The 27,305-nt window shown below is 41.0% G+C and overlaps 1 long non-coding RNA gene across 3 annotated transcripts; it reads right to left on the bottom strand.

Annotated features, from left to right (window-relative positions):
- Positions 1-1,111: 1,111 nt before the first annotated feature.
- On the bottom strand, positions 1,112-27,304 carry LOC123861739 (uncharacterized). Of its 3 annotated transcripts, none has more exons than XR_008508147.2 (4): positions 27,095-27,304; positions 26,372-26,542; positions 22,465-22,595; positions 1,112-2,596 (listed from the first exon to the last, which is right to left on the bottom strand). It is a non-coding gene; the product is annotated as an uncharacterized LOC123861739 (long non-coding RNA). The 3 variants fall into 3 exon arrangements; XR_008508148.2 differs by lacking the exon at positions 1,112-2,596 and adding an exon at positions 21,182-22,363; XR_006795121.3 differs by lacking the exons at positions 1,112-2,596; positions 22,465-22,595 and adding an exon at positions 22,795-25,485.
- Between the last annotated feature and the right edge of the window lies 1 nt (position 27,305).

The raw sequence follows: 27,305 nt of genomic DNA, 5'->3' as shown, positions 1-27,305 counted from the left end.
GTAGATGAAAGTGCTGGATTAAAGTGAATATAGATTTTTGAGGCTAAATATTGCTAAATTCTTTAGGAAGTGTATACCAATCTATACCCCACAAATAACATATTAGTTATTTATTTCTGTCTTTACCATGCCAACACTTGGTGACTTTTTAAATCTTTGCCCAGTTGATTCTCTGTTTATTCATATTTCTTAAATTGTAATGAGGTGAATATTTCATCTTATTAGCATTATAACATTTTATTTACATATTTATTGTTTTTTAAATTTCTTTTTTTGAATTTCCCATGAGTATATTTGATCCAGACATACTTATCTTTTCTGTCATTTTGGTCTGGTCTGGTTATATGGCACCCCTGTCAATTCCCAGGACAAGAAACCATTAGCAAAAAAAAAGGAATTTGTATCATTGTGTTTTTGAAAAAGCACTTAATTTCTTATGCTGCGGTTTGTTTAGGTTCTCTTTTTCTCTCCCACATCATTAACCTCCTCCACTCTCCACCCCACCATCAATTTCCCCATCACGGGGCTGCTCCTTTAAAGAGTTTGTGGAGACACGGAGATCCGCCCCATTCAGAGTCCTCACAACAGGAAATTGAGCCCAGCACTCTGCTACCTGATAAAGCGTCCTTTTCTGACCTTTCCAGGTCTTCTGGTTTGTGATACACAGGCTTTCATTCAGTTTCCTGTGCAGCCTGTTCTGATGATGAATTCACCAGAGTCACTTTCACTATGAATGGATCCATCATATTAAAATAGTACCTCAGAGCTGGGTGAGGCAGGGAGGAGGAAGAGAAGAGAAAGAAGAATGAGCAGAAAAGAGAGAGGAGGGTAAGGCAGGAATCCTGATGCTTGATGGGAAAAATTTAACTGGACTGCCCTGGAAATAGACTCCACTTATTTTTGGATCTGTTCTATCTAGTGTATTTGACAGCTGGAGTAGATGATGATGATGATGATGAATTTTAACATTTCTTCCTCTTTATGACAGAGTTATTTTTATGAATGATCATGAAATGAAGTAAATAATAATAATGGCCAGGGAAAAAATGTAAACGGTGAACATTTTCTTTTATTGAATGTCATATATCATGTCAGTAAAAATAAAAGTAAAAATTCCATTTCAAAAAAGGGAAAAAGAGAGTGGAAATTTTCTTTTATTGAACTTCCCATAGTCATCATACAATTGAAAAAGTTTTAAAGGGTGAAATATATAGGGCAGTACAAAAGACAAAGAGTAGTAGGTTAACACTTGTTGAATGCATACACACACACACACACACACACACACGTATATATTTGAAAAAATACAGTAAAACTTATGCCCGCATATTGGATAATCATATTAATGAGTAACAACATTACAGTTTCTGTTTGAGCCTTAACTTCTGCAGATTTGTCAATGGCTTTATCAGAATTCATTTTCACATGCTCATATTTAATGGACAGTTTAGCAAGACCTGTTACTAACTTTTTATTAATTTTAACTTCAAAAGTTTTAACATGAAGCAAGATAAACTAGTTAAGAGAAGTTTTAAACAAAAGGATGAGCAGAGATTCATAAGAATCCAATTTCATAGCAAAATCCAAAAACCAAAACTGCCTGTGTCTATTTCTTCAGGATCAGTTCTAGCAACTTTGAGATATCTCTGTATCTAAAATTTTAAGCGCAAATAAAAACTTCATCTTATCACATAGAGTGACAGAATTGAAGTAATGGGTCTGTGTCTTTATAATCACTGTGCTGTCATTATTTGAATTTTTTGTTTAAACACTAGAATGTGTGGTATCATATGAATTGGAGACACAAACTGCACCCAAACTTAGTTTGAATGATTATGAACTTTTAGAAACTTACTTTTAAAATGATTCCAGGTGGCTAAGTCTGAATGCCTAGGGCCAGAGCGCTCATTATTAACTTCCATGTTTAGAATGCAGTGTTTACAAAAGAAAAAGCAACAAATATGCTCACTTGAAGGTTATATATATATATATAATTAAAAACTTGGCAGTAGCCATGGCAATTGTTTAGAACCTAGTCCAACAAAAAAAGTATTTGAGGAGGAGTATTTATCACTGACTTCGTTTAGAATTACAAATTTATAGTAATAATAAAAAGCGGACAAACTTTTACTCAGTTGTTTTTTTAACTCTCTCCAGATACTATATTCCTTTATTACCTGCATCTGAGGCAGACCTGTAGCCCTGACCATAGTACAAAAATTAGAGCAAATTCTCATAAGCCCAGCAAAAAATAACGCAAAAGTGCTACTATTTAGTGATTGGTCATTTACTATGCTTCAAAGCCTCTGCTTTCCAAATACTATTTCATTAATGCCTATGCTAACTATGAGATTAAGTGTCTTGATTATATACACTTTACCAGCGAGACGACTGAGGCATAAAGAGGTTAAGTAACATGGCTAAGATTACACAGCAGCTGAAAAATAATCCAGTGAGCCAGGACTGGAACCCAGATCTGTCTGATGCCAAAGTCTGTAGTCTTAATGACTGCACGTCTACTAGAAAAGCAACTTACACTTCTCTTATCTGCTGCAGGATTTTTATGTTTGTAGTAATGAGTAGTCTCTTGTGACAGCTGGTTGGGGAAAGAAGGAAACAAGAACAAAAATGGGGTCAGAAAGGTGTAACTTAAACCAGTGTGAAGAATACCAGACTTGGAGTCACAGTACCTTGATTTGATTTACCTAATCTATGAGACCAATAATATCGTTAGTATTTTTGCAGAATGTGGTTCAGAGTAACAGCTCAGTATTTCTTTAAAATACATATTCTTAGAGCTTACTGCAGACCTGGTGAATTAGAATTCTTGAGTTGGAACTCAGGAATATGAAATACATCAAATTTTAAGTTAAAAAGTCCACAAGAAACTGAGTACCTGGGGAAAAGATGTGACAAGATATGGCAAACAAGCTCTTACAAATCAATAAAATGATTAACATCCCAGTAAAAACAGGCATTTAGATAAAGATGAGATACAAATAAGCAAGTAATACATGAAAAGATGCTCAGACTAGGACTGTTGAAGGTATGCCTCAGTCAGTGTGGAGAAACAACTCTCAAACTGATAGTTGCTGTATAAATTGGGTAGTTGCAGTATAAATTCCCAAATTGGAAAGCTAGCAATTCTGCTTCAAAAGAAAATAATAAGGATTTCCATTTTGGACAGTTTGGCCAAGCAGACATGGAATAACCCTTTTAGACTGAAATAATTAAAATGATAATTTTTTTTTTTTTTAAATTTTTAACAGTAGATGTGAGACCATTGAGAAGCCATAAAAAAGAAAAGAAAAACTCTGGTTTCTGGTCCAGCATGTGAGGAGCTTGGAAGTTTCATTTTGTCCCAACAACAAGGAGAAAGCTGAACAAACTGAAAAATTAACAACTTTTCTTAGATCCATTAGAGAAGTGAGAGGTTGTGTATGGGGGTGGGGGGCGGGAACAGAAGGTATGTGGGAACTCTCTGTACTGGATGCTCAATTTTGCTGTGAACATAAAACTACTCTGAAAGTCTATTTAAAAAAATTTTTTTTAAAGATTTTATTTATTTATTTGACAGAGACACACTGAGAGAGGGAACACAAGCAGGGGGAGTGGGAGAGGGAGAAACAGGCTCCCTGCCAAACAGGGAGCCTGATGTCGGGCTTGATCCCAGGACCCTGGGATCATGACCTGAGCCGAAGGCAGACGCTCAACGATGGAGCCACCCAGGTGCCCCCTATTACAAATTTTTTGTTTAAAGCTTTTCTGAGTTGAGACAAGTGAAAGGATTCACAGAGGCCAAAAATAATGCTAGAAGGAACTCCGAAGAAGTAAGAGAGAACCCAGGTCTGCTTTCCCCCTAATGGTTTCTCCTAATCCCTGGAGATTTTGATCTTTGAGGGCTTGAATGCCTGTATTATGCAAGGACAAGGAGGTAAAGTCTTGGACCTCAGAAGTCTAACAAGATCTCTTCATAAAGCCAGACCCCAAGGGGAAAATGAGAAACAAACCTGCTACAAAAAGGAGAGAGAGGATAATTACTTGTCTCAAACTTGTAACAAAGGAGAGGTGGGTAATCTCCCATGAAAAAGTTATAGTAACAGGCATACCCGAAGTAGGTTTGAGGCCAAAGTCATACAATCTATGTGACCCCTAGAAATCTCTAAAAACTTTCAATAGAGAATTTAAGGTTATCCAGATTGGTACAGTGCCCTTAGGCAACTAGTAGGAGCAAAAACAAATCTTTGTAGGAATGCAACTTCAACCAAATCCCAAAGCATTCCCAAAGATTCTAAACTGAATGAATGAATGAATGAATGAACGAACAAATAAATAAATAAATAGCTCTAGGAAAAACAGATCATAGGGCAGAAATAAGGCCCCATAAGTGACTGCCAAAGAAACAACAGTAGTATTAGGCCCCTAAAGACTTAAAATATTCAAGTTGTCATATATAGATTATAAAATAAACATGCTTAATATATTTAAAGAAATTTTTTAAAGCTTAAAATATATTGAAAGAATAAAAGAATTTGAAGAGGGACCACTAAGATTTGGAAAACAACCAGAAAAGAATTTCTAGAAATGAAAAACATAATAATTAGACCGATAAAACTCAGTGGAGTTAGAACAGTTTAGAGAAATTAGTGTACTGAAAGATACATTCAAAGAAATTACCCAAAATTCAAATTATCCAGAAAATGGAAAAATGAAATATTAGACGAGGAGGCTAGAACTACAGGTTCTAACAAGCATCTATTCAGAGTCTAATACAGAGGGACGCCTGGGTGGCTCAGTCAGTTAAGCATGTGCCTTCAGCTCAGGTCATGATCCCAGGGTCCTGGGATTGAGCCCTGCATTGAGCTCCTTGCTCAGCAGGGAGTCTGCTTCTCCCTCTCCCTCTGCTGCTCCCTCTGCTTGTGCTCGCTCTCTCTCCCTCTCTGTCAAATAAAAAAATAAATAAATCTTAAGAGAAAAAGATAATCTTTAAAACAAGCAGAAGCAACTCAAAATATTTGAGCTCATGGATGTATATCAAACATTGCACTCTAAATTTGGAGAATTAAAATTCCTTTCAAATTCATGAAACTTATATGAGAATTAACCATACTACCACATTCTCAGACCACAATACAATTTAGTTAGAAATTTTTTAATATGACAAAAACATTTAGATATTTTAGAATATATATACATACTTCTAAACAACTCATTAGTCTGTATTTAGATATTTTAGACTATACATACATACTTCTAAACAACTCATTAGTCAAAGAAGAAGTCCTGATAGTAATAAAAATATTTAGAAATAAATTATAATAGAATATTAAGTGCAATAAAGGTCTTACTCCATTGGTAATGTTTGCCAAAAATTTTCAGGTCCCACCGCTCCTTCCCAGGCTGTCCTGCTGGGCAAGCAGATAAGAAAGCTTGGATGTTCCCTCCCTCCTCTGGTACTAGTAAGACACTGAAGCCACACAAGCTCCAGTCGACATGAGGGAGCTCTTACCTCAGCGCCACCCCTTAACTACCATAAAATCCCAAGCCAGTTGCCCCTTCCTGCTCTCTCAAGCCATCTTTGGAGCTGCTTTGAAGCTTGCCTTACTCCCCAGAAAACCTCATTATGTGAGTAATGAACCTTTTCATACTCTCTCAGTATGTACATGTGTGGTGTCATCAGTCTCAACATCAAAGCCAAATTTTGGGTGAATCCTGCATCCCTCCTCTGTAGGGGACTGCATGTTATATATCAAAGCTTTCTCTGTAAGTACTGCTGGGCTTACAGGGATATTTATAGTCTTAAAAGATATATATATTGGAAAAGAAGGAAGGTTGAAAATTCATAAGCTAAGTATCCAATTTAAGAAGTTAGGAAAAGAATTGAGAACAAACCCAAAGAAAGGCAGAGAGGAAGAAATTAATAATTGAATATAAAATTGAAAGACTCATCAAAGATAAAAACTGGTTATTCAAAAAGACATAAAACTGATAACTTTTGGAATGCCTGGCTGGCTCAGTTGGTAGAGCATGTGACTCTTGATCTCAGGGTTGTGAGTTCAAGCCCCATGTTGGGTGTGGAGATTACTTAAAAATAAAATCTTTTTTAAAAAAAGGTAACTCCCATCCAGGTACTAACCAGGCCCGACCTTGCTTAGCTTCCAAGATCAGACGAGATCAGGCGCGTTCAGGGTGATATGGCCATAGACATAAGATGAAACCAGAGAGGAAGACAAACCATAAGAGCCTTCTTAAGCATAGGAAAGAAACTGAGGCTTGCTGGAGGGGAGGTGGGGGTGGTGGGGTAACTGGGTGGTGGGCATGAAGGAGGGCACGTGATGGAATGAGCACTGGGTGTTGTATGCAACTGATGAATCACTGAACTCTACCTCTGAAACTAATAATACACTATATTGTTAATTAATTGAACTTAAAATTTAAAAAAAGGAAACCCCCCCAAAAGAAATTTTTTTAAAGATTTTATTTATTTATTTGAGACAGAGAGAATGAGAGACAGAGAGCACGAGAGGGAGGAGGATCAGAGGGAGAAGCAGACTCCCGCTGAGCAGGGAGCCCAATGCGGGACTTGATCCTGGGACTCCAGGATCATGACCTGAGCCGAAGGCAGTCGCTTAACCAACTGAGCCACCCAGGAGCCCTTTATTTTTTTATTTTTTAAAAAGATTTTATTTATTTATTTGAGACAGAGAGAATGAGAGACAGAGAGCACGAGAGGGAGGAGGGCCAGAGGGAGAAGCAGACTCCCGCTGAGCAGGGAGCCCGATGCGGGACTCGATCCTGGGACTCCAGGATCATGACCTGAGCCGAAGGCAGTCGCTTAACCAACTGAGCCACCCAGGAGCCCTTTATTTTTTTATTTTTTTAAAAGATTTTATTTATTTATTTGAGACAGAGAATGAGAGACAGAGAGCACGAGAGGGAGGAGGGTCAGAGGGAGAAGCAGACTCCCGCTGAGCAGGGAGCCCAATGCGGGACTCGATCCCGGGACTCCAGGATCACGACCTGAGCCGAAGGCAGTCGCTTAACCAACTGAGCCACCCAGGCGCCCCACCCCAAAAAAATTTTTTTAAAAAATTTGAAAAAGGTAACTCTTTAGCAAAGATTACCAGGGAAAAAGAATAAACAAATAAAAAATACTACACCTACAGAGATCAAAAAGACAACAAAATGAAAACTTTTTGATAGCACATTTGAAAATTTAGATGAAATTGGGGCGCCTGGGTGGCCCAGTTGGTTAAGCGTCTGCCTTCGGCTCAGGTCATGATCCCAGGGTCCTGGGATGGAGCCCCCCATCGGGCTCCCTGCTCAGTGGGGAGCCTGCTTCTCTCTCTCCCTGTCTGCCACTCCCCCTGCTTGTGCTCTCTCTCTCTCTGTCAAATACATAAAATCTTGAAAAGAAAAGAAAACTTAGATGAAATTAATAAAGTCCTAGAAAATTGAACTTGCCAAAACTGACTTTAGAATAAATAGGAAGACTGAATAGTCTACAAATGATAAGAAAACTGAATGAGTAGATAATTTCCAGTTCATATAAGATGGTGTAGATTTGTTTCTCCCTGCTCCTTCCCACTAAGTACAACCATATACCCTGGAAATAACACAAAAGGTAACCAAAGGAGAACTCTAAAAGGTTGTAAAAAGAAGCAAACTGGTTTGGAATCTCAATAGCCAGCAGCAGGGCATTTTACAGACACCTCCCGTAACAAAAGAAAGCAACTCAGACCCAGTTGCTTCCCAACACCCAACTTAGCAACAAAAAGTAGTCTAGGTTGGCTCATTCACCACTTCCCATAGCCCCCTCTACAGGTATCAAACATGGAAACACCATCAAGTGAGCCTGGCACCACTGGGAAGGAGCCCTGTAGTGGTTAGAAATAGCACTTGTCTGGGCCTGAGATTCACTTCCCCCACCAAGAAATCCTGGGACAGCTGAGCAGTACCGGACCCTTGACCCCTATCACAATATGCATCCCAAGCAGGAAAGCCTCTGTCCTTGTGGGCCTGAGACTCCCCTCTCCTAGTCAGAGACACTAGAGAGGCCACATAACCTGAACAGGAGAGACACCATTAACAGTAGCAGGGCATAGTAAGCCTTTTTTCCTCCATCGGCCTGAGATTTCCCTTCTCCATCCAGAGCCACTAGAGTGGCCAGGAAGGAGGGTGGGAGGAGAAGTGATCAGCAAGAGGGACCCCACCACAACAAGCTGCCCAGCCAGGGAAGCTTCTTTGTCCATGCAGACCTAAGATTCCCTTCTCCTTGCTGGGGAACACTAGATGGTACAGGCTGCAGAAATGCTTCTGTTTTCTCAGGCAGCAATAGCAGGAACAAGTTGGGAACCCAACTGTCACCTGATAAAGCAAGTAGACCAAAATAATACCATAAGGGCTCTGAAAATTAAACTGTCATTGGAACTACAGCCCACAAAAGTTGGGTAGAACTTGCACGCTAAGCCTAAGCAAGGTAAATGCCTGCTAAAATAAAGTATGTATGTATGTATGTGTGTATGTATGTATGTAGGTATGTATTTATTTATTTATTTTAAAGATTTTATTTATTTGACAGAGAGAGACACAGCAAGAGGGGGAACACAAGCAGGGGGAGTGGGAGAGGGGGAAGCAGGCTTCCCGCAGAGCAGGGAGCCCGATGTGGGGCTCGATCCCAGGACCCTGGGACCATGACCTGAGCCGAAGGCAGACGCATAACGACTGAGCCACCCAGGTGCCCCTAAAATAAAGTATTTAAATAGGGACCATGATTTTTTTTTTAACATAACAGGCAAAATGTCCAGGTGTAATTGAAAATCATGCATCATACCAAGAACCAAGAAAATCACAACTTCAGTGAGAAAAGACGATCATCTAATATCAATACGTAAATGAATCAGATGTTGGAATTACCTGACAAGGACTTTTTTTTTTTTTTTTTTTAAGATTTTCATTTATTTATTTGCCAAAGAGAGAGCGAGCACAAGCAGGGGGAGCGGCAGGCAGAGGAAGAAGTAGGCTCCCCACTGAGCAAGGAGCCTGATGCGGGACTCAATCCCAGGACCCTGGGATCATGACCTGAGCCGAAGGCAGACACTTAACCTACTGAGCCACCCAGGCGCCCTGTGACAAGGACTTTTTTTTTTTAAGATTTTATTTATTGGGGTGCCTGGCTCCAATCAAGCCCCACATCAGGCTCCCTTCTTAGCACGGAGTCTGCCTCTCCTTCTCCCTCTATCCCTCCTCCCGGGTGCTCGCTCTCTCCTCCCCTTTTTTAAAAAAGATTTTATTTATTTATTTGAGAGGGGGAACACAAGCAGGGGGAGTGGCAGGGGGAGAGGGAGAAGCAGGCTCCCCACTGAGCAGGGAGGCCAATGTGGGACTTGATGCGGGGCTTGATCCCAGGACCCCAGGATCAGGACCGGAGCCAAAGGTAGATTAACTGACTGAACCACCCAGGCACCTCTCTGACAAGGATTTTTAAAGAGGCCATTATAAAATGCTTTAACAATCATTACAATTCTCTTCAAACAAGAAAAAACAAAATCTGAGCAAAGAAATAGAAGTTATTAAAAAAGAAACATTGAAATTATAGAACTGAAAAATGCAATAAAAGAATTCTTTTATATTGCTGGATTAAATAGTAGAATGGAGATGACAGAGGATAGAAGTAGTGAACTTTAGCACAAATCAATAGAATTTACCCAGCATGACAAGAAGTAAAATACGCTGGGGGAAAAAGAAGACTAGAGCTTCAGAGACTCAGGGACCTCTGAGACAATGCAAACATTCAAATTACCAGAGTCCCAGAAGAATAGGAGAGAGAGTGGGACTGAAAGAGTATTCAAAGAAATAATAGCTGAAAATGTTCCAAATTTGGCAAAAGACACAAACCTACATATTCAAGAAGCTGAGTGAATCCCAAACACATAATTAAACTTCTGGAAACTGAATAAAAAGAAAAAAAAATCTTGAAAACAGAAATTGTTACCAAACTCCAAGTTAAACTGCCCATCACTTGAAAAGCTAATACTCAAGAGACAAATTTTGATTGGAAAGGAATATGAGCTCTATTCAGGAGGCCGGCTACCTGGGGAGAAGGTGGACTCTTGTCCAAAGGCCAACTTAAAGGTTTCTGCCTGGCTCAGGGGTTTTTAAAGGAGTTTAGGACAGTTAATCAGTAAAGGGAGTGCAGTGATCCATAACGTTTCTTGATTATGTACAGACTCAATGGTGCCGGCTACAGATGTTATCTCAGTGCCTGGAGGTTGTGCAAGGGGGTCTGGTTCCTTGGTGCCCAGGGTGAGAGGGCATTGTGCGAGAGAATTTGGTGATACGCAGAAGGGCTCTGTTTTAGGAAAGAATGCATGATCTATAGATAAACAAGGAAAGGTTTAGTTAATCGCAGGGGCTAAGGGTGCCTGCTTGGAAACTACTAGGTTGGCCAGAGGGGCCAAGGCAGCTTCAAAATGATGTGCTACCTATAAAGAATACTAATTTCAATGGCAGCAGACGTTTCATAAAAAACATGCAGGCCCAGAAGGAAGTGATGATTTTTTCAAGTGGTGAAAGAACAGAACTGTCAACCATGAATTCTATATCCTGTGAAACTACCCTTCAGAAATGAAGAAGAAATAAAGACACACTTGAAGGAAAAATAAGAATTTGTCTCTAGCAGACCTACCCTTAAAGGTTAGCTAAAGGAACTTCTTCAAAGAGATAAATAATAAAAGAGGAATCTTGGAGCATCATGAAGGAAGAAAGAACAATGGAAAGAATAGAAATATGGGTACACACAGTAGACTGTCCTTCTCTTCATGAGTTTTAGAAATCATATTTGAAGATTTTATTTATTTATTTGACAGAGAGAGGAGAGAGCACAAGCAGGGGGAGCAGCAGGCAGAGGGAGAGGGAGAAGCAGGCTCCCTGCAGAGCAGGGAGCCTGATGCAGGGCTTGATCCCAGGACCCTGGGATCATGACCTGAGCCAAAGGCAGATGCTTAACCGACTGAGCCACCCAGGCGTCCCTAGAAATCACATGTGATGACCAAAACAAAAATTATAACACCATCTGATACTCAAGACAATGATATTTAAAAGTGGAGAATGTAAAGAGACCTAAATAGAAGTAAAGTTTCCAAACTTCACTTGAAATGCTCAAATGTTGCTACTAGTAGAACATAAGTCACATATTTATAATACTTAGAGCAACCAGTATGAAAAGTATACAAAGAGACACAAACACTATAAATAAGATAGAATCCTAAAAAATGTTCAAATAACCCACAGAAAGGCAAGAAAAGGAAACAAATGAATGAGAACTAGAGGAAGCAGAAACAAATAATAAAATTGCAGACTTAAGCATTATCAATAATCACCTTAAATGTAAACGGTCTAAATACAACAATGAAAAGACAGAGATAAATGGGGTGGAAAAAATAAACATGACTCAAAAATATGCTGTGTACAAGAAATTCACTTCAAATTCAATGAAATGGGTAGGTTGAAAATAAAAGGATTGAAAAAGATTTATCTTGCAAACATTGATCTAAAACCAGGAGTGGCTACATTAATATCTGATAAGGTAGATTTCGAAGCAAAGAATATTACTAGAGACAAAGAGGAATATTACACAATGATAAAGGAGCAATCCACTAGGAAGATATATTAGTTCCCTAAGACTGCTATAACAAAGTACCACAAACTGGGTGGGTTAAAACATAACTTTTGGGCACCTGGGGGACTCAGTAGGTTAAGCATCTGCCTTCGGCTCAGGTCATGATCCCAGGGTGCTGGGATCAAGCCTTGCATTGGGCTCCCTGCTCAGGAGGGAACCTGCTTTTCCCTCTCCTGCTCCCCCTGCTATGCTCTCTCTCTCTTTCTGTCAAATACATAAATAAATAAATCTTTTAAAAATATATATAAATTCATTATCTCACAGTTCTGTAGGGTAGAAGTCTGAAATTAAAATGTTGGCAAGGCCATGCTCCCTCTGAAACTTGTAGAGGAGAATCCTTCTCTTTGTCTTCTAGCTTCTGGTGTTTGCCAGCAATCTGGCATTCCTTGGCTTGTAGATGGATTAGTCTTAATTTCTGCCTGTCATCACATGGCTCTCTCCCCGTGTCTGTCTGTATCCAATTTTTTTTCTTCTATAAAGCCCTCCCTAATCCAGTATGACCTCGTTATAACCTGATTACATCTATTTCTAAGTGAGGTCACATTCACAGATAGCAGAGTTTATGACTTCAACATACCTTTTGGGGAACACAATTCAACTCTTAACAGAAGATATAATTATCTTAAATGTGTATGGACTCAACAACAGAGCTTCAAATTACATGAAGCAAAAACTGATATAGCTGAAAGGAGAAATAGACAAACCACAATTACAGCAAGGGACTTAAACAGCCCCTCTCAGAAACTGATAGAACAAGACAGAAAATCAACAAGATCCTATTGAATGATTGTGTTGAATTCTACCTAGCAATCAAGAAATAGATAATCCCATCTTAAATCAACTCTTCCAGAAACTTACAAAAGAGAGAATACTCTTCAATTTATTTTTAGAAACTGGTATAATCATAATTAAACCCATGAAAGAGAATACAAGAAAGAAAATTATAGGTAATGCTCAATAATGAATACAGATTTAAAATTTTTATTTATTTATTTTTTTTAAGATTTTATTTATTTATTTGACAGAGAGACACAGCGAGAGAGGGAACACAAGCAGGGGGAGTGGGAGAGGGAGAAGCAGACTTCCCGCGGAGCAGGGAGCCTGATGCGGGGCTCGATCCCAGGACCTGGAATCATGACCTGAGCCGAAGGCAGACGCTTAACGACTGAGCCACCCAGGTGCCCCCAGATTTAAAATTTTTAAATAAAATATCCACAAACTGAATTTAGCAACATATAAAAAAGATACTACATTATGACTAAATTTAATTTATTCTGGTAACCAATATTGGTTCAACATTTGAAAATCAATTGATATAATTCACTACATTAACAGATTAAGAAGACCATATCACCAGGTCAAGTTATACAGTTACTAGGTTAAATTTCAACACTCATTCATGACTTTAAAAAAACCTTGTTAGCAAACTAAAAATGGGGGCACCTGGGTGGCTCAGTTTGTTAAGCATCTGCCTTTGGCTCAGGTCATGATCCCAGAGTCCCATGATTGAGCCCTGCATCGGGCTCCCTGCTCAGCAGGGAGTCTGCTTCTCCTTCTGCCCCTCAACCTGCTCGTGCTCAATCTCTCTCTCTCTCAAATAAATAAATAAATAAAAATCTTTTAAAAATTTTTAAAAAATAGGGGTGCCTGGGTGACTCAGTCATTGGGCATCTGCCTTCAGCTCATCAAGCTGTAATCAAGACAGTATGGTACTGGCACAAAAACAGACACATAGATCAATGGAACAGAATAGAGAGCCCAGAAATGGACCCTTAACTCTATGGTCAACTAATATTCGACAAAGCAGGAAAGAATGTCCAGTGGAAAAAAGACAGTCTCTTCAACAAACGGTGTTGGGAAAATTGGACAGCCACATGCAGAAGAATGAAACTGGACCATTTCCTTACACCACACACAAAAACAGACTCAAAATGGATGAAAGACCTAAATGTGAGACAGGAGTCCATCAAAATCCTAAAGGAGAACACAGGCAGCAACCTCTTCAACCTCAGCCGCAGCAACTTCTTCCTAGAAACATCGCCAGAGGCAAGGGAAGCAAGGGCAAAAATGAACTATTGGGACTTCATCAAGATAAAAAGCTTTTGCACAGCAAAAGAAACAAAAAAGACAAAACCAAAAGACAACCAACAGAATGGGAGAAGATATTTGCAAATGACATATCAGATAAAGGGCTAGTATCCAAAATCTATAAAGAACTTACCAAACTCAACACCCAAAGAACAAAGAATCCAATCAAGAAATGGGCAGAAGACATGAACATACATTTTTCCAAAGAAGACATCCAAATGGCCAACAGACACATGAAAAAGTGCTCACCATCGCTCGGCATCAGGGAAATCCAAATCAAAACCTCAATGAGATACCACCTCACACCAGTCAGAATGGCTAAAATTAACAAGTCAGGAAATGACAGATGTTGGTGGGGATGCAGAGAAAGGGGAACCCTCCTACACAGTTGGTGGGAATGCAAGCTGGTGCAGCCACTCTGGAAAACAGTATGGAGGTTCCTCAAAAAGTTGAAAATAGAGCTACCATACGACCCAGCAATTGCACTACTGGGTATTTACCCAAAGATACAAATGTAGTGATCCAAAGGGGTACGTGCACCCCGATGTTTATAGCAGCAATGTCCACAATAGCCAAACTATGGAAAGAGACAAGATGTCCATTGACAGATGAATGGATAAAGAAGATGTGGTATATATATACAATGTATATATATGCCTCAATGTATATATGCCTATATACATTGTGCACAATGTAACTGGAAATTCCTTTCATCAATGCTGTCAGGAAATTCCATAGAAAACATGATGAAATATATGAGTTTGGAATTCATTCATTCAGTGGCTCTCAGTTATAATTCTCTAAGCTTTGTATTTTTTCAGTGTGGTATTGTATTCTTAAGGAAAAAAAAAATTGCTTTTGACGAAATAGGTCAAACAGAGAAAGACATGTATCATATGATCTCACTGATGCAAGGAATTCTTAATCTCAGGAAAGAAACTGAGTGTTGCTGGGGTGGTGGGGGGTGGGAGGGATGGGGTGGCTGGGTGATAGACATTGGGGAGGGTATGTGCTATGGTGATTGCTGTGAATTGTTAAGACTGTTGAATCACAGACCTGTACCTCTGAACCAAATAATACATTATATGTTAAAAAAAAGAAGAAGATAGTAGGAAGGGAAAAATGAAGGGGGGGAATCGGAGGGGGAGATGAACTATGAGAGACAATGGACTCTGAGAAACAAACTGAGGGTTCTAGAGGGGAGGGGGGTGGGGGGATGGGTTAGCCTGGTGATGGGTATTAAAGAGGGCACATATTGAATGGAGCACTGGGTGTTATACGCAAACAATGAATCAATGAACACTACATCAAAAACTAATGATGTAATGTATGGTGATTAACATAACATAATAAAATAAAATTTAAAAAAGAAAAAAGTAAATAATACAGAATGATGTATAATTTCAAATAAACACCTCTTTTCCAAATTTTTTTGTTAAAGTAATAAAACATAATTATGCTAGTTATGATTATACATCGTATATAATAAACTTATTATATACATTTATAATACATACTATATATTACATATATTTTAGTCTGATATGGCTGATAAAGTCCCAGGTTGGCACTTTAAAAAGTTGGTCACCCCATTTAACCCCCCAAACCCTAGGGATAATACTGTTTTTCCCTCTAACTTATGGATGAGAAAAACGGAGGCTCAGAGACATAAATTAATTTGCCTAAAATGACAACATAATAAATGGTGGAGTTTTTTTCCTTCCTCCCATCTAAGGTTCATCTACTCAGCTCTCTCCTTTTTGGAGGATGATTGAACATGGAAATGTCCATTTGCTTTAATACAGGGTTCAGAAATTATTGGTCCATGGTAATATGAGCGTGCATGTACACACATGTGCACATATGTGTGTGTTTTGGCCAGGAGTGTACTCTAAAATTAGGAATCCAGGTTTGTTTTCTCTTGAGAACTTGGATGATGTGGAAACACTGGGCCCACCTTCCTCCACAGTAGCAGTGGCTAACCAGTAGCTGTCTGTCCAGGCAGGACATTCATCTCCAATTTGCCCCATTCCCCTTCTCCCTTTTGCTTATGTCCAGCCAGCTTCATTCAAGGACATTACACTCACTTCAAAGAGGCAGCAGACCATAATGTAAGAGTCTGACTCTGCAGCCAGACGGGGGTTCAAATTCCATCTCTGCTACTCACCTGCTCCTTAACTTTGGACAAGTTCCTTAACCTCTATGTATACGTTTCTTCAGTCTATAAAATTACATGAACAATAGTGTCTTCTCCATAAGGTTTTTTGAGGATTTAAAGTGATAATTCAAGTAAAACCCTTAGAACACTTTTTGGCATGCGTGTTTTCTATTATTGTCATTACTGCTTGTCACCCTGTAACCACTTCAGTTTGCATCCCCTGCTGGAGGGGAAACTTCATCCCTCCACCCTCAGAGGTGTAGCCCCAGCCAGACAATGAGAGCAGATCACAATAGTCCAGCAGCTGTGCTTTCTGGGTTATTGTGTCCTAAGTAATTCCACACATGGACATCAATCATCCAGCCCACAATGAGCTAAGCCACAGCCAGTCCAATTACTTTTTATAGTTTCTGTTCTAAAGGGAAGATCCTGCCTCCTAGCCTTCCTGCAGTTTTCCGTTTCCTAGCTCTAGATATCTTGCACACGATTACCAAAAAGGGAACAAGCAACACTTGGCAAGGCAGTGCTCGCTAAATTCACACAGGCAGGCAACAGCATTTTTCCCACCTTCACCTTGAACCCCACCCCAAAGAAGTTACAGAGTCTGACAGCTCTGATGCAAACACACTCGAGAGGGCCTATTACCAAACACAAGACTGGCCACTCCATCTAATCATCTGAATCATGTTAAGGGTGATACCCCCCAACTCCCCCCAAAGATGTAAAATCAACTCTCTAACCTCTTTGAGGACTGAAAAAAAGGCTGGCCTAGTAACTCAAAAATGTCACCAGGGATCCAGTTCCTTTTCACACTTCAGCATCAGCATCCTGAGCCTGGTGGCCTGGTGGCTTTTCACCCTCATGCTGTCACCTCACTGTCACCAGATGGCTAGGCTACCACAGCTCTAGGCATTAGGTCTTCATACTACATTCAAAGATGAGAAAAAGGGGGCAAAGGAAAAACACCTTTCCTATTTGTCAGGAAGGAAGTCTTTTCCAGATTTTTTTCCTATGCCCATCATGGGAACTGGATCACATGGCCATCTCAAACAGCAAGGGAGGCTGAAAAGTGAGTATCTGGCAAAGGGTTTTAAGATTCCCATGACTGGCTTAGACCAGTCACAATTTATATTTATTCAGCCTTTTTATTTCTACCTTTCCAGTGCTTTTTTGGCTCTTTCCCTCTTACTGTGGTCAAGGCTGAAGGAGGAGGAAATGACTGTTGGACAGGCAGCTAAGAGTGCCTGCTCCTCATGTGATAATGGTTCCTCATGTGACCCTCTGCAGTCTGATAAGCAAGGACAATAAAGTTACATACATGCTACGATTAGGGCTGGTCAAGAAGTGGGTTGGGCTTACGTTTGGCTCCTGCTTTAGCTTTGCCACAGTAAGAATGAAAAAGATAACAAAGACACCCAAATTGCAAGTATACAAAAGCTGATTAAAATTTTCCATAGGCTGAACTCATGACAAATACCATTAAGAGGCTCCTGTGAGCCTCACGCGCCGTGAAATGGAGGCGGCAGCTGAAGTTGTGGTTCCAGGTCAGGCAGAGAACAGTTCATCTCTGATGGTGTCTTCACTGAAGACAGCTCTCCTTAGCACTTAGGACTACGAATCGGCCAAGTTCCCTGGTTAGAAAGGCCCACTTACTAGGGCAAATTCAGGATATGTGCCATGATACGGGTGGTCAAAAATTTTTTTAAATGCCCTGCTGTCCTGGAGCAAAGCTATCGTAGACAGTACCTAAACAAACAGGCCTGTGTTCCCATAAACTTGCACTGGCAAGACAGGCCACAGGCCCGATTTGGCCCACAGGCCATAGATCGCTAACCCCTGCTCTGGGATAATCATTTAAAAAGGAGTAGAAGGGGCGCCTGGGTGGCTCAGTCGTTAAGCGTCTGCCTTCGCTGAGGTCATGATCCCAGGGTCCTGGGATCGAGCCCCGCATCGGGCTCCCTGCTCAGTGGGAAGCCTGCTTCTCCCTCTCCCACTCCCCCTGCTTGTGTTCCCTCTCTCGCTGTGTCTCTCTCTGTCAAAAAAATAAATAAAATCTTTAAAAAAAAAAAAAAAAAAAAGGAGTAGAAGAGTGTGTAACTAGCTCTACACATTCCCCCTAGGTGCCCTCATCCGTTCCTAGGGCCTCAGTGACCACCTGCGTGCTCCCAAATCTGTATCCAGCCAACCCTGCCTCGGAAGCTTTAGATCCATCGCTAACCACCTTCGAGATTTCCTATTTGAACATCCTACAGGTTCATCAGGTGCAAAATGACACCTTCCTCCTTGCTCTCTGAACGTGTTTTCCCTTTCATATTTCCTGAGCCAGTGCTGCCCTCCATCTAGTTTCTCAGGTCAGACACTGGAAATCGTGCTTAGACACCCCTTCTCCATCATCTGTTAGTCAATCAGCAAACGAGGCCTACCTATTCCACCATGGAAATATTTTCTCTCCAACGACTCACAGTCTAGTAATAAAACCTTCACAAACAAATGTAGAAATTATGTAAGAGGTAAAAGGATGTGTTGCTGGATATTAGATGAGGTGCTTATCGCTTCTTAAGAAGATCGCTAAATATCCAGGAAATTATTGTAACCGATGGCTAGAAAAGAAGGTGTAAGTGTCTGGGGGAGAGGGCAAAGAGAATGCTTTAATACTGACAAGCTATTCTTTTTATTCCACGCCAGCTGTCGTCCACCTGCCACTGGCAGAAACAGAGTCCAAGAGCAGCCCTTTCCACCTGGCTGATGCTTCCCACAGACATTTAGGGAGGCCCATTTGGGATGGAAGAACACAGCAAGAAAGAGAGAAACTTTAAAGGCATGAAAATCAGGGGCTCCTCTTAAAGAGACCTGTTCTCCTGCTTAGAAGATGAACAAAGTTCTTCCATCCCTTTGAGTATTCTCAAGGTCATGGTGCACGGGGAGGGAAGAGAGAAGTTGTGAACGCCAAACTGAGACCAAGGAACCTGGATGAATAGGGATCCTCATGACCAAGAACACTCTATATGGTTCTATGAAAAGATAAATTTGTGAAAAACATCAGACAAGGACATTACAAGAACAGAAAATTGCAGACCGATCTCTACCATGAATATAGATACAGAAATCCTTAACAAATTGTAAGCAAACCAAATCTAATAATACACATAAAAGGATAGTACATCACAACCAAATACCTTTATTTCAGACATGTAAAGTTGGTTTAACATTAGCAAATGAGTCCATAGGGGCACCTGGGTTGGCTCAGTCAGTTAAGCGTATGACTCCTGATTTTGGCTCAGGTCATGATCTCAGTCAGGGTCATGGGATCCAGCCCTTTGTCAGGCTCCGTGTGGAGTCTGCTCTCTACTCCGGATTCTCTCTCTCTCCCTCTGCCCCTCCCCCCATCTGCGTGTGCGCACACGCTCTCTCTCTCCCTCTCTCTCAAAATAAATAAATAAATAAATAAAATCTTTAAAAAAAAGAAAATGAGTCCATATAATTTACCACTTTAACAGATTAAGGAAAATTTTCATACAATCATCTCAATAGATGTAAAGAAAGCATTAGATAACATTCAAAGCAAGTTTATGATTTTTCAAAAAACTTTAAGAAACTAGGAATTGAAGGTAACTTCCTTAATATCATAAAGATTTTCTACGAAGAACATATATCAAACCTCATATTTAATGGGAAAATATTGAAACCATTTCCATTAAGATAAAAAAAAAAGAGAGATTCCCACTATGTCCACTTCTATTTACCATTGTATTTGATATCTTAGCCAGTGCAGAAATGAAAGATTTGAAAGGAAGAAATCTGTAAACATGATTATGTATAAGGAAAATGAGTAAAAAGGCAAAATCTACAACTATGAGAACTAAAAGTTTTAGCGCTGTCACTGTATACAAAGTACACAAAAATCAGTTGTGTTTTATTTCCTGTAAAAACAATTTAACATAGGGGCGCCTGGGTGGCTAGGTTGGTTAAGCAACTGCCTTTGGCTCAAGGCATGATCCCGGGGTCCTGGGATCGAGTCCCGCATCGGGCTCCCCCTTCTCTGTGGGGAGCCTGTTTCTCCCTCTGCCTCTGCCTGCCACTCCCCCTGCTTATGCTCTCTCTCTCTCTGTCAAATAAATAAATAAAATCTTTAAAAAAAAATTTAACATAAAATTTTGTTTAACAACAAATTTTTGTTTAACAACAAAATGAGAACAATACCACTTACTTGGTATCAAAAAACCTAAATACCTAGGAATAAATCTAAAGAAATATGTGTGAGACCAATACATTGAAAATTTTAGAACATTACTGGGAGAATTTAAAGATGACCTAAAGAAATAGATAGCCCATGTCCATGGGTCAAATGACTCAATATTATAAAGATGTCAATTCTCTTTAAATTGATCTATAGATTCAGTGCCATCTTAATATTCCAGCAGGCATTTTTTGTGAAAACTGATGAACTGATTCTAAAATTTATATGTAATTGCAAAGGGCCAAGAATAACCAAGATATTCATGAAAAGAACAAGGCAAAAACACTCACTGCACTAAATATCAAGATTTCCAAGCTACAGCAATTAAGACATATGTGAATAAAAGAAGAGAAAAATAAACCAATAAAACCAACTAGAGAGTCAGACCCAATACATACACAATAACAGACAAACACATAAACAGACCCAATACATACACAAATACTTGGTTTGTAACAAAAGGTGATGCTGCAGGGGAAATGATCTCTTTTCAACAAATTGTACTGGGTCATCTGTATGTCCATATGGAAAAAAATGGAATTTCATCCCTTCTTCACATTAAATAAAAAGGTAATTCTACAAACCTATAAATACAGAGAACAAATGGTTGCTAGAGGGAAGGGCAGTGGGTGGGGGGATGGACAAAAATAGGTGAGGAAGAATGGGAGATGCAAGCTTCCAGTTATGGAATGAATAAGTCACGGGAATAAAAGACACAGCACGGGGAATATAGTCAATGATAATGTAATAGCATTGTATGGTGACAGATGGCAGCTACCCTGGTGGTGAACATAGCATAACATATAGAGAAGGTGAATCACTACGTTGTACACCTGAAACTAATGTAACATTGTATGTCAAATATACTAAAATAAAAACATATAAAAAATAAAATTCTAGAAGAATTCTAGATCTAAATTTGAAACATAAAAATAAGAATTCTAGAAGATAACACAAAAATATCTAGACGGCCTTGGATAGACGAAGGATTGTAGAGCACTTAGGATAAAGAAAAAAAGACAAATGTGCTACATTAAAAGTAAAAAATTTTATTCATCAAAAGACACAATTAAGAGGATGAAAAGGCAAGCCACAGACTGGGAGGAGACAGCTGCAACGCATGCAATGACAGAGGACTCGTATCCAGAATATGTAAAGAGCCCTCACATGGTCAATAAGAAAAAGACAGACAACCCTCTAGAAAAATAAGCAACAGACTTGACTGGACACTTAACAAAAGAGGATATCCAAAGGGGAATACATATAGGAAAAAGTTCCCACTTCACAGTCACTAGGAAAATGTAAATGAAAGCCACAATTTTTTTTTTAAAGATTATTTATTTATTTATTTATTTGAGAGAGAGAATGAGATAGAGAGCATGAGAGGGAGGAGGTTCAGAGGGAGAAGCAGACTCCCTGCCGAGCAGGGAGCCCAATGCGGGACTCGATCCCGGGGCTCCAGGATCATGACCTGAGCCGAAGGCAGTCGCTTAACCAACTGAGCCACCCAGGCACCCGAAAGCCACAATTAAATACACACCCACCAGCATGGCTAAAATGAAATAGATTGATAACACTCAGCACTGCCAACAATGTGATGCAACAGTGCTGGGAGGGGAAGGTGTCATTGGTACCACCAACTGAAGACTATCATTATCAATTAAAGCTGCGTAGTCACATGCCTTACGAGCCAGCAAGTCCATCCTGAGGTACAGACCCAAGAGAAGCGAGTACATATGTGAACCAAAACACATGCATGCAAATGTTCATAGCAGCATTATTCCAAATAGTAAAAAAAAAAAAAAATAACTGGAAACAACGTAGACGTCAATCATGAACAGAATAAAAAGTTAAATCGTGGCGTATGCACCCAGTGGAAACACTACAGCAAGGAAAAGCAACAAACTGCTGCCACACACACTTTGGATCAACCTTATAGGCACGCTGTGAGCAGACACAATAGTACACTTTATGCTTCCGTTTATACAAAGGTCAAAAATCACATAAAACTCAGGTAGCGGTTCGGAAGTCAGGAGAGCAGGTACCTTTGAAGAGGAGGAGGACGTGGCTGGTACCTGAGGGGTACCTGGGACATTAGTCATACTTACTGTCCTGGGTGATGATTCAATGAAATATAATCACCTTGTGAAAATTCTTTGAGCTTATACTTACGACTTGTGCACTTGTCTGTATGTGTGCTCTACTTCGATAGGCAATTTTAATAAAGGAAAAATAGAAAAATAATTAAGTGAAAAATTTTGGAAATACAAATTATAAGAAGGTTAAGAATTATATGGGCACCTGGGTGACTCAGTCGATTAAGCGTCCGACTCTTGGTTTCGGCTCACGTCATGATCACAGGGTCCTGGGACGGAGCCCCATGTCAAGCTCCGGGCTCAGCTCCGAGTCTGCTTGAGATTCTCTCTCTCTTTCTAAAATAAATAAATAAATCTTAAGAAAAAAAACAATTCTAGGGGCACCTGGGTGGCTCAGTTGGTTAAGCGACTGCCTTCGGCTCAGGTCATGATCCTGGAGTCCCGGGATCGAGTCCCGCATCGGGCTCCCTGCTCAGCGGGGAGCCTGCTTCTCCCTCTGACCCTCCCCCCTCTCATGTGCTCTCTGTCTCCCTCATTCTCTCTGTCTCAAATAATAAATAAATAAAATCTTTAAAAAAAAAAAAAGAAAAAAACAATTCTATAACCCATAGGGAAGAATTATATCTTACTAAACTACCCTACTATCAAACATTCCTTATGAAACTTCTCTCGCTCCTCCAGAGCTGTTCCAGAGCTTACTTTAAGCTTCAGCTTGATGGTCTGCTTCTGCCTCTCCTCAACTGCTCTCAGATTTTATAGTCCCAGGGCCCTGGAAGGCTGGCACCTGGGTACAGCGATGCCTGTGACAAGCAGAGCTAAAGGCCGCAGGGGCAGGCAGGGCTGCTCCTGGTGAAGTGCCTGAGGCCCTGCGTCTGGAGAGGCACCAACTTGTGTAGCCCTGGGGCGTAATGGTAAATAATGGGGCCTAACAAAGAAGAAACCACGTGGAGGGCTCTCCATATTCATCCCATCTGCCCTATTGTGCTCCCAGCCTCTGGAGAAAGAAGGGCATTACCTGCTCTTGTCTGGGTGACCTCATGGGAGTGACTTCTCCCACTTGAGGTTTCTTCTTCTCCAGATGAAGGGATGCTATGCACCTCCCAATGTGGACGTGAGGTCTAAATAACATTTTTCCTGAACACATCTGGCATACTCCTGCTTAGGAGTCTTGGAGGTTGCCGTTCTGGAACCTTCTTCCCTCAAGCATCAGCATAGCTCCCTCCCCCTCCTCCTTTGAGTGCTCACTCAACTGCCTCTTTGTCATTGAAGCTTCCAGGACAAACTCCCCAACTCTCTTCAATTAAAAAGCCTAAGGATTTCCCCTCCCTCCCTTGGCAACCCCTTACCCTTCTCCTCTGCTTTATTGTTTCTCCATAGCCCCATGTATTTTGTTCATTCGTGTTTATCATCTGTCTCTTCCTCTAGAATGTAGGTTCTATGAAGGCAGGGATTTTACTTTCATTGTCTGTAGCTGTGTCCACAGCACTCAGAATCGTGCCTGGCACATAGAAGGTGTTCCATAAACACCTAAAGAGCGAAGTAACACACATAAAAGGGCACAGCACCGTGTGACAGCAGGCTTCCAGTAAAACCTGGTTTCCTTCCTTTTTGTTAAATTCCAAAATCCAGGTTGTTTCAAGGTTCCAAATAACCTGAAGGAACTCCTTGAAGTTGGAAGAGAGCAAACCTTCAGAGAATCAGCCAGAATACTCGGATTCTGTATGAGTCTGCTCTGGCCGCCATAACAAAATACCACAGACTGGGTGGCTCAAGCGACAGAAATTTATTTCCTCACAGGCTGGAGGCTAGAAGTCCAAGATCAAGGTGTCAGAAGGTTTGATTTCTTCCAAAGCCTCTCTCCTCGGCCTGCGGATGGCTGCCTCCTTGGTGTGTCTTCACATGTTTTCCCGCTGCCTACCTGTGTCCTCGTCCTTTTCTTATAAGAACACCAGTCATTTGATTAGGGCCCACCCTAATGACCTCATCTAACTCAATTATCTCTTGGCCCTCACATTCTGAAGTACAGGAGGTTACCATTTCAACCTACGCGTTTGGGGGTAGGGGGTCCCAGTGCAGCCCGTAACAGACTCCAACCAGTCTTTGCTGCGTGAGCTCTGTGATTGGGTTGAATCCCCCCACTTCTCTGGCCTCAGTGTCCTCCTAACTTGAAAATGAAGTCTGCGGGTCTTGTTCCTGCTGCTGACAACAAATAGCCTGCTTGCTGGCTCTCCTGTGATCTCCTTGAGTCCGACCACAACCAGAAATTAGGGAAAAAACAGTGGCAGAAACTGAAGGCACACTGTCATCAGAATTACTGTTGTTATTGTTGTTGTTTTAAACCCTGTATGCATGTAGGAGAGAAGGGAAAAAAGTGGGACTCTGTCCAGTGTTCAGAGGAGAGAGTTGGTTGCAGAGCTTCCAGTGGGAGGCAAGCAGGGTAAGGGGGAGAAAGAGTGAATTAACATACATTTGAGAAGTACTCTGTATCAGAAACTGTAATCTCAGGGAACCCTCACACCAACCCCACGAGTGGATGTTACTGTTGTTACTATTTTTTCTTCCATGCTACTGGTGAGGACACAGAGGCTCAGAACGCAGAACTGGGTCTGGTTCTTACAGCCTGCCCAGAAGTCAGATAACCCTCGCCAGTCACTCTGCCTCTAGCAGTGGTTGAATGTGCTGAGCTGCTCCCCTCCCCTCCCACCTTCCTGCCTGGCCACACCCTGCTACAGGTGAGAAGAAGATGAAGCGCCTGTCAGTTTTGGGTAGTTCTAGAAAAAGGACAAGACCAATTCTGTGTGTACTGTCACTGTTGTTGTTTTAGTGAATGGGTAATGGTCCTTGAAGAAAGAGCAAGAGCTATAAATAGACACAAAGAAGAAAATTCTAGAAAAAGCAAAACTAATCTATAGTGACAGAAAGCAGATCAATGGTTGCTTGAGGGGAGGAGGGATAACTGCCAAGGGGCTAGGAACCTTTGAGGGGAGACGTACATGTTCTGTATCTTGATTGTGCTGCAGTCAAAACCCATCAACCTGTACACTTAAAACAGGTGAATTTTAGGGGGCCTGGGTGGCTCAGTCGTTAAGCGTCCGCCTTCAGCTCAGGTCATGATCCCGGGGTCCTGGGATCGAGCCCCGCATCGGGCTCCCTGCTCCGCCGGAAGCTTGCTTCTCCTTCTCCCACTCCCCCTGCTTGTGTTCCTGCTCTCACTATCTCTCTCCCTCTGTCAAATAAATAAATAAAATCTTTTTAAAAAGAGGTGAATTTTATTGTATATAGATTATGCCTCAATAAAGTTGATTTCAACAGAAAAATAAATCACTAGGAATCCCACCACCCAAAGATAACTACCATTAGCATTTTGGTGTTTTTATGCTACTAGGACATGCACACACACACACACACACAGAGTGTCACATTCTATGTTTTGTTTTTTCTTCTCTCTCAATAACATATCATGCAACCTTTCCATGTCAATACATGGAATGCTGCACCAGCATTTTTATAGTGGTAGAATACACCATTATGTCATGTAACACAATCTACTGAACCAATTCTGTTTGAAAATTAAGATGTTTCTAATTTTTTGCTATTATAAACACTACCAGGAATATCTTTGTAACTAAGTATTTGAGCACATTCTTCATTTTTGCCATAGAATAAATTTCTACCAGTAAAATTACTGAGTCAAAAGAGGTTCATATTTTTTAAGGAATTTGATATATCTTTCAAAAGTGCCCTTCCTAAAAGCGATACCAATTTATGCACCCACCAGCCATCTCTTGGTCTTGACTATAGACCAATCAGCCTTGTGGATCTCCATAGAAACAGATACAAGGAAAATCCCACCAATGACATATCCTGAAATCCCAAACTTTAGAAGTTATTGAAATCTTACAGATTCAGTGTTTCGGCCCTAACCTTAACTGAACTCAAGGGCCATGAAGGTTCAGGGGTCTGAGATCACAAGGCTCAGTTAGGAGCACATCGAAGGACTCAAACTCAGGATGGAAACCACCACATTATTTGCTGAAGGAGCACTGAGTCAAGGGATCAGGAAAGAACTCACATCATCCCAGGCTCAGTCGCTTTCTAATTCCTACACCCACCTGTCTCTTCGCACCAATCCTTGTTCCAGAACAGTCCCTCAGGGATCCTGGAAGTTGCACATACGGTTGTGATTATCAGAGAAATTCCAGTTGGTTCCACCTTCTTCCAATCCTTGGTTCTGCTGCTTGTGGCCTTGGGATGGTTCTTTAGCCTCTCCAAGGCTCAGTTTCCTCAACAGGAATGTGGAGTTAGTAACTGTACTTAGCTCACGGAGTTTTATGAGGATGACATGAAATAATACAATCAAATTCATTAGCAAGGCTGCCAGCCCTAAGGAGGTACTGATCCTTGCTAAGCATTATTCTTCCTTGTTGGCCCCTCAGACCCGCTTCAGGCAGCAGAGAGGCCTGAGAGGAACAACTTCCCACCCTTGTGATCCTGCCCCAGAATCCATAGCGGTGCCTCTACAAAGGACCAGCCAGCCACCGTGCTCTTTTTAGATCTGCCTAATGCCATCGATAAACTAGATGAAACCTCATTCTTAGGGGAGGCCTGCCCAACCCTCATGCCTCCAGGACCACGCCTGACAAATATAGAAGAAATTACAGGCATCTGCTTTCAGGTTCCGTGTGTACACTTTTGCCTGAGCCAAGCCCCAAACCCCAGTTCTGCAGCCGCTTCAAAAGACCATCTCTCCTCCAGGCTCCAGGCCCAGAGCAAGCAGCAATTTGGGAGGCAGCCCCCTCTTATTTTTAGCCTTAAAAACCCAAAAGCCAACATACCAGCGCTCACCCAAGCGTCTCTCGCAAGCCGTTGTTTGATCTGGGTCGAGAAAATGACAGACTGAGTCCTGCACCAAGAACAGAAGGAAAAAAGAGGGGAAAAAGGGAGTTTTATTTTCCCTCCCCGGCCAACCTCCATCCCCCTCAACTCCTCCCTTAGGCCTGGGTGGACCCTGCCTGGGTAATCGTCCCCTGCTATATTTAAAAACCA

The sequence above is a fragment of the Mirounga angustirostris genome, unplaced genomic scaffold, assembly GCF_029215605.1.
Source record: "Mirounga angustirostris isolate CCGP_5_RB_7025 unplaced genomic scaffold, mMirAng1.0.hap1 SCAF_9, whole genome shotgun sequence".
NCBI lineage: Eukaryota > Metazoa > Chordata > Mammalia > Carnivora > Phocidae > Mirounga > Mirounga angustirostris.
Note: the sequence above shows the minus strand (reverse complement) of the source record. Positions and strands in the feature narration are given on the sequence as shown.